The sequence below is a fragment of the Serinus canaria genome, chromosome 3 (assembly GCF_022539315.1).
Source record: "Serinus canaria isolate serCan28SL12 chromosome 3, serCan2020, whole genome shotgun sequence".
In the NCBI taxonomy this organism is placed as follows: Eukaryota; Metazoa; Chordata; class Aves; order Passeriformes; family Fringillidae; genus Serinus; species Serinus canaria.
This window is the reverse complement of record NC_066316.1, coordinates 27,189,054-27,195,053: the sequence shown is the minus strand read 5'-3', so window position 1 is coordinate 27,195,053 and position 6,000 is coordinate 27,189,054.

Genomic DNA, 6,000 nt, shown 5'->3' with positions numbered 1-6,000 from the left:
AGCTACAGTGACACAAGTGCTGTAGACAGAAAGGCTGTCTGTCTAACAGGAAGAGTGCTCTGCCCTTGGAGATGTAGGGGGAGGAGGGTGAAGCTGTGATGCTTTCCCTCCAGTTAGGAAGTGCTCTAGTCAGCAGACTTCTGGTGAAATGCTGGTTTTGTAGATGCAAGAGAAGATGGGCTGGGCATGAACAGGTAACCAGAAATTGCCTGGGGGATTCATATGTAATGTTGATATAACATAATGCATTGCTGAGCCAAAAAGAAGTGCACACCAGTATGGCGAAAGCGTTACTGGTGAGTGGTAAGTGCTTAGAGGTGGAGGCTGGTTTAAATACCTCCTTTACATTGTCATCCTGTGACTAAAATTCCTCTTTCTTGCTTAGTATAATATATATCAGTGGAAATCTGTAGAACCACAAATGCCTTCAAGGTACCATTCTTGGAGGTACCAGCATGGAGAGAAGAATCCTTGTGCCAGAGATCTTCGCATCTGAAGGGACCAGTGAAGCAAGGAAGACAGGGTCCCCAGCCCCATCATCCTTCCACACCCTGGGTGCCTCCCAGTGTGGCTGCAGAGCTTCCTTCCTTCCCACAGTCAGCAGCCAGGACCCTGCTCTTCCCCATGCAGCACATGTGCTCAATTTCTGAGTGTAGCCTCCAGACTAACCTTCAGGATCTTCCTCAGCACCCTCAGAAGGTCTGCAGCTGCAGACCAAGTGCTAAAACAAAGCAAAAGCTGCTGTTGGAGGTTATTTTGCCTGGTCACCATTTCTCAGTCCTGTTGCTACAGCGGATGCTCCTGCCACTTGCCCTGGTGACTTTTGGTGCACCCAGGAGGCTCTAGTGGCCATGAGAGGGAAGGCGAGCCCCTGAATCATTCTGGGGCACAGGCTTTCTAGGAAGGGGTGCAGTGCTGTGGTGGGGGTGCTGTTCCTTCTCCATCTCTCCCTGCTGTTTTTTGGCGCTCCCTGCGGTGCCCGCCGTCCTTCCCGTGCCAGCGCGTGCCGCTCCCCCCTGGCCGGAGCAGTGCCCAGCTGGGCCGTGCAGCTGGGCTGCTGGGGGCAGCACGTGGGGGCAGCCCCCGTGCCAGCTGTGCCCTCACACAGGGAGGTCTCCACAGGCTGCTCCCACATCTGCTGGGGAGGCCACGTGTCTGCCGCTTCACCCGTGGCGTGTGGCTCGCTGCCCTTACAGCTGCGCCAAGGCTGGGGGGCTCTGTCCTGTCCTCCCCCCAGGGGAGGGTGAGTGTGCCTGGGGATGCTCACGAGGTGCTGACTCTCTCCTGCTCTGCTCAGTGTGGGAACAGCAGCTGGCAGCACAGAAGGGACATTCTTCAGGTTGGTAAAACACAGATTGTGCCAAAAACCAGAGACGAGTCAGGAGGTGTAGTAGGATGGTAGAGGCTGCACTCCCTTGTTGCCTTGAGGAGTGCCATCATCCTTTTCCATTGCTCTTCCTGTGTTCTTGATGGCTCTACACAATCTTACATCCTCCAGGTTTAAAGTTGCTTGAGCGTGCCTTGCCATGTCTCCTGCTCTTCAGGCCCATACTCAGTGAGCTTCCCTCGCAGTGCTCCCAGCAACATGGCTGGTATCTTTTCAGCAGAAGGTAGTTTCTCTTAGGGGAGTATTTCTTACATGGTCTTCAATTAACATCTGACATCAGCAGTGCTGAAAGAAAATGGATCCCACCTATTGTGCAGCAGGTATAATGGGGCTTGTTAAGCAGCATGATTTGGGAATAACCCAACTCCTTAATTAATGCTCTTTTTCTATGCCAAACCCAAGCTGCTCAGGCAATTTTATTCTTATCCCATGTCTGGGAGGCAGTACAGTGTTTAAAGACTTCAGTAAAGTTTCATGTTGATTTTTAATGACACCTGTGTCTTGAGGCTGGTTGCGGGGGATCACTGTCTGTCATTAGTCAGGTATCTTGTTCAAGCTTCCTAACCAGTTTGATGACAAAAAATAACACTGTTTTGGAAGAAATCTGATGCCTTTTTGTTCTATTTCTTTAACAGATTGGTTTGCTTTTTTTTAGCTCCTTTGCAATGGGAGTCTGCTCCTGTTTGAAATAACTAGCATACACCTATGAAGTATTCATGAAAGGATTCAGGCTTTTTGTTTGCTCTTTAATTATTCCTAATTAAACATCAGAGGATCATTTGAGATAGTTGAAAGCTAAAATTATTTTTCTGCACAGAATTCTGTCAGCTCTCAGTTATTTTCCTGCCAAGGTACTGCTAATGAGGGCTCAGGTTTGTTTCCTATGAAGGTGGAAAACAAAAACACTTTCAAATATCTGGTAGCTCTGGGTGGTTGTAGGCTCTGGCTAATGGTCACACACACACACTGTGGTGGTAGCAGCCATCAGACTGGTGCTGTAACCCACCGTGGACTCAGCCCCAGTCCTTCCACATTTGTTTCTGCAGCCAGGCTCCAGCTGATATGGAGGATGCTGTTACTTCATAGGTGTTTTTGTTACAGGAGGGGGAATGAGCAGGAGGTGAAAAGCCTTTTTTGTCCTCTCACCAGTGACATTCCTCCTTTCCCCAAGGAATGTGCTGGGGTTAACTAGGCAGAGACCATATGGAGTAATGTTGGCTCCTGCTGTGCAATCCTGAATCTGTCTTCTGACATCTTCATCCCTTCTCTGTGGACTGGCTGGGGACAGGAGGGTTAATAATTGGTACCACCTAATTCTCTAAAGCCACACTGATGTTCTTGGTGATCTGTGAAGGACTTACAGCGTCTGTTATAGCCTGGGATGTATTGTAGCAGGAGTGTGTTTCTGTGTTCCACTTACAGGTTTAGGAGGAAATGGATTGCCTAGATTTTGTCTATAGATACTTTATGCTTTGAATGGGACCATAGTCAGATGGCAGTGTGCTGCTTGTGCTGTCCTCAAGCTACAGGCTAAAAAGAAAAACTTGTCCCCTCTCCATTCCCCTTTACAGGTGTATCCAGGTTCTTTCAGAGAACTCTGAACTGAAGTTGAGCAGGTCTAGTGGCACTCACAGTAAGCTTGGTGGAATGCTCCCTGATCCTCTAACTCTGCAATGTACTTGTTACTTGTTCAGCATGTGGTCTGGGCAGCTCCTCAGGCATTTAGAGGATCAGAAACAAGCCTTGCTTGTATGTGATGTTAAAGAAAAAAAAAACATAGCCCAACTTCAGAATGAGCAAATTAAAGCCAAGATAGTTTAGATTGTGATTTCAAATTTATCAGTGTTGTTGGAGGGTAGACAGTGTTGCCTTTTGTGGTATTGTTCCATAATTTGTATTCCCTTCTAAGTCTCTTGGTGCATCTCTCTGTATTCCCACTGATGCATGACAGAAAGCTCTGAGGAGCACTGGTGGGTTTGTATTGCAGCCTGGGATGAATCTCCAAGCAGGAATTTCCATTCCTCACCTCTGGCTTCTGTCTCATGCACTGGGTTATCTGTACATGTGTGGTTGATGGTTTAGGTGGGCCAAGGAAGCAGGAAGCTCCCAGTCCCCAGGCAGGTCCTAACATGTAGCACACAGGCGTGGGGCAATCGATGACTCCCTGTGGGAGTGTGCCCAGCACAGCACAAATTCCCTGCTGCCTGCACACAGGCACTTGCTCACTGGACCATGTTAAGCCCCTGCTTTGGAACATATAGAGCATATTTGTGACCCTACCAAAGCAGTTAATCAGATTTTACTTTCATTTAAGCTTGCTCACAAAGTGGAAAGCACTGTAACTCCCTTACAGGAACATATGGCCTGAGCTCCTGTAAATTACAGGGGATGTTGTACTGAGATGGCTTTCTGCCTTTAGGGTTTAGCAGAAAAATTCTGTAATGCCTTTTTTTTTTTTTTTTTTTTTTTGCTATTACTTGCAAACAGGAAATGAATAAGCAAAGAAAGGTCATTATAACTGTGGTTTCAGAAGCTGTTCAGTTTGAAACAAAGGGATTTCTTCACATTCAACCTCATTAGTCTGATTAGTGGGCTTGTAAAATGAAGCATGAAAATGAAACATGACAGGGACATGAATTGATTGTACTAAAATCTACACAAACTGCTGCTTGGAAGTGAAAGGATGACAGACATCTCTGAGCTGTCAACAAAGTTAAGTTTGCAAAGTAGCTCACTTTTTTAGAACATGTAAATTACATTTCTGTAGCACTTAGCAGGAGACACTAAGAAGCTAAAAAATCCAAATGAGCATGTCAGGTGATTTTTTGGGTTGGTTGGTTGTGGTTTTTTTAATAGAGCAGAGAAACATGAAGATGTAATAAGTTATCAGTAGAAAGATATGTTGGGCAGGAACATGTTATAACTACATGGAAATTGATGATGGGCTACTAGTTGTTTCCATTTAAAAATGTGAGAGAATACTCAGCATTATTTTCAGAAAGCAGTCTCCTGTTTCTGGTGTTGCTGTACAGATACATCATATTATCTTGAGAACTGGGGTTTGAATGCCTAGTTTTCGTAACAGAGATTAGTCCCACAAGCCCCTTCCTCTTTGGGTATGAACTGATTTATTTCTGCATGCATCTCATATTGTCAAAACTAGGTCTGTCCAACTGCAGTGTCAGTGCTGCATATGACTGTGTGACTGCCCATGTCCTTTTTCTTCTGTAGCTCACTTAAAAAAAACAAAAAGAAAAAAAAAAAAAACCAAAAAAAGGAAGTAATTTGAGTGTATGTTTCAGTGTATTTCGAAGAAATATTTTGAAATACCACTTTCAATGATTAGTCACACCAGTACAGTTAAGATCCCAGAACTCCTTTTGTAATTGTGAGGTCTGCATTTCCAGTAAAAGCATCTTAAAAAATGGATTTCTGAATGCTGTTGGGCATTGTGGAAAGGTGACCTGGAGGCATTCTCTCAGGAGAAAAATTTGGCATCTTGGTAGTGAGGAAAGGAAGGGTATGGCTGGGGGGTTCCTGCAAATTCGAGGGATATGTGAGATATTATGAGTAAGGGGCTGAGTACAAGTGTGCCTGGGGGGACCCTGTTGTGCTGCTTTCAGCCCTAACAAGTTGCTGCCATTATGGTCAGGCTCATTGGGAAGAACAGGGAAGGATATTGGTGTAGGAGGTGTGCTAAGTTGCTGCTCTTTGGGCAGTGAAGCTTGGGGTTTTAGTGCCAAAGTAGAATGCATGGGGTTTGGAAATCTTCCTGGGGCAATTTCCTGTTAGGTAACTTTTGCCATGATGTTTTGAATGATGTTGTTCTGTAATGCACAGGCACAAAGTATTTCCATGGACCATGGAAGTAATGCATTGCCAGGCTTATCTACCCCCTTGCTCCATATACAAGTGAACTGTGCACAACCTACTTTAAACCTAAGTGGATGGGTGTTGTAGAGGTGACCTGTGTTGGAGACAGCACGTGAAATGTGCAGCTTCTTCAGCCACTGTGCTTCCAGCCCACAGCTCTAGGAGCAGCAGTGTCTGCTGGGCACAGCCACTGCGTGTCATGCAGCAGCCTGAGTGCTCCCATGCCAGGACCAGGAGTGCCTATGTGGAGAGCATGAGCTCCTGCCATAGGCTGCAGAAGATCCATTTTTTGGGGTCTGGTGGCACCTTAGCAACCACTTTGTACCACAGATTTTGTAGGCACATGGAATTTATTTCCTAGGCATGAGTCAGGACGTGATTTTGCCTATAAGAATCAAAATGCTCTTTGAGATGTTACCATGGGAAGGGGGAACTCCATGGGAAAAAGGGAAGAGGGGAAGAAGGAGGATCACTTCTTTGAGCTGGTTTTGGGACAAGTGTTTTGAGTATGGCTATCATGGCAGTCTGCCATCCAGAGGCACCTGTTGTGGCTCTTAAGTGCTGGGCACAGGCACTTTTCACTCAGTTTATTATTTTTAGCATAGGTTTGTGGAATTTGTGTAATTTAGCTAAGTGTGTGTGTTTCTAATACAAACCTCAGTGCAAACAAACCCTGCCCAGCAGGGACTGTTGCAGAAAGAAGAATGAGGGTTCTGTTGACTTGAATATTCCCTATTCCC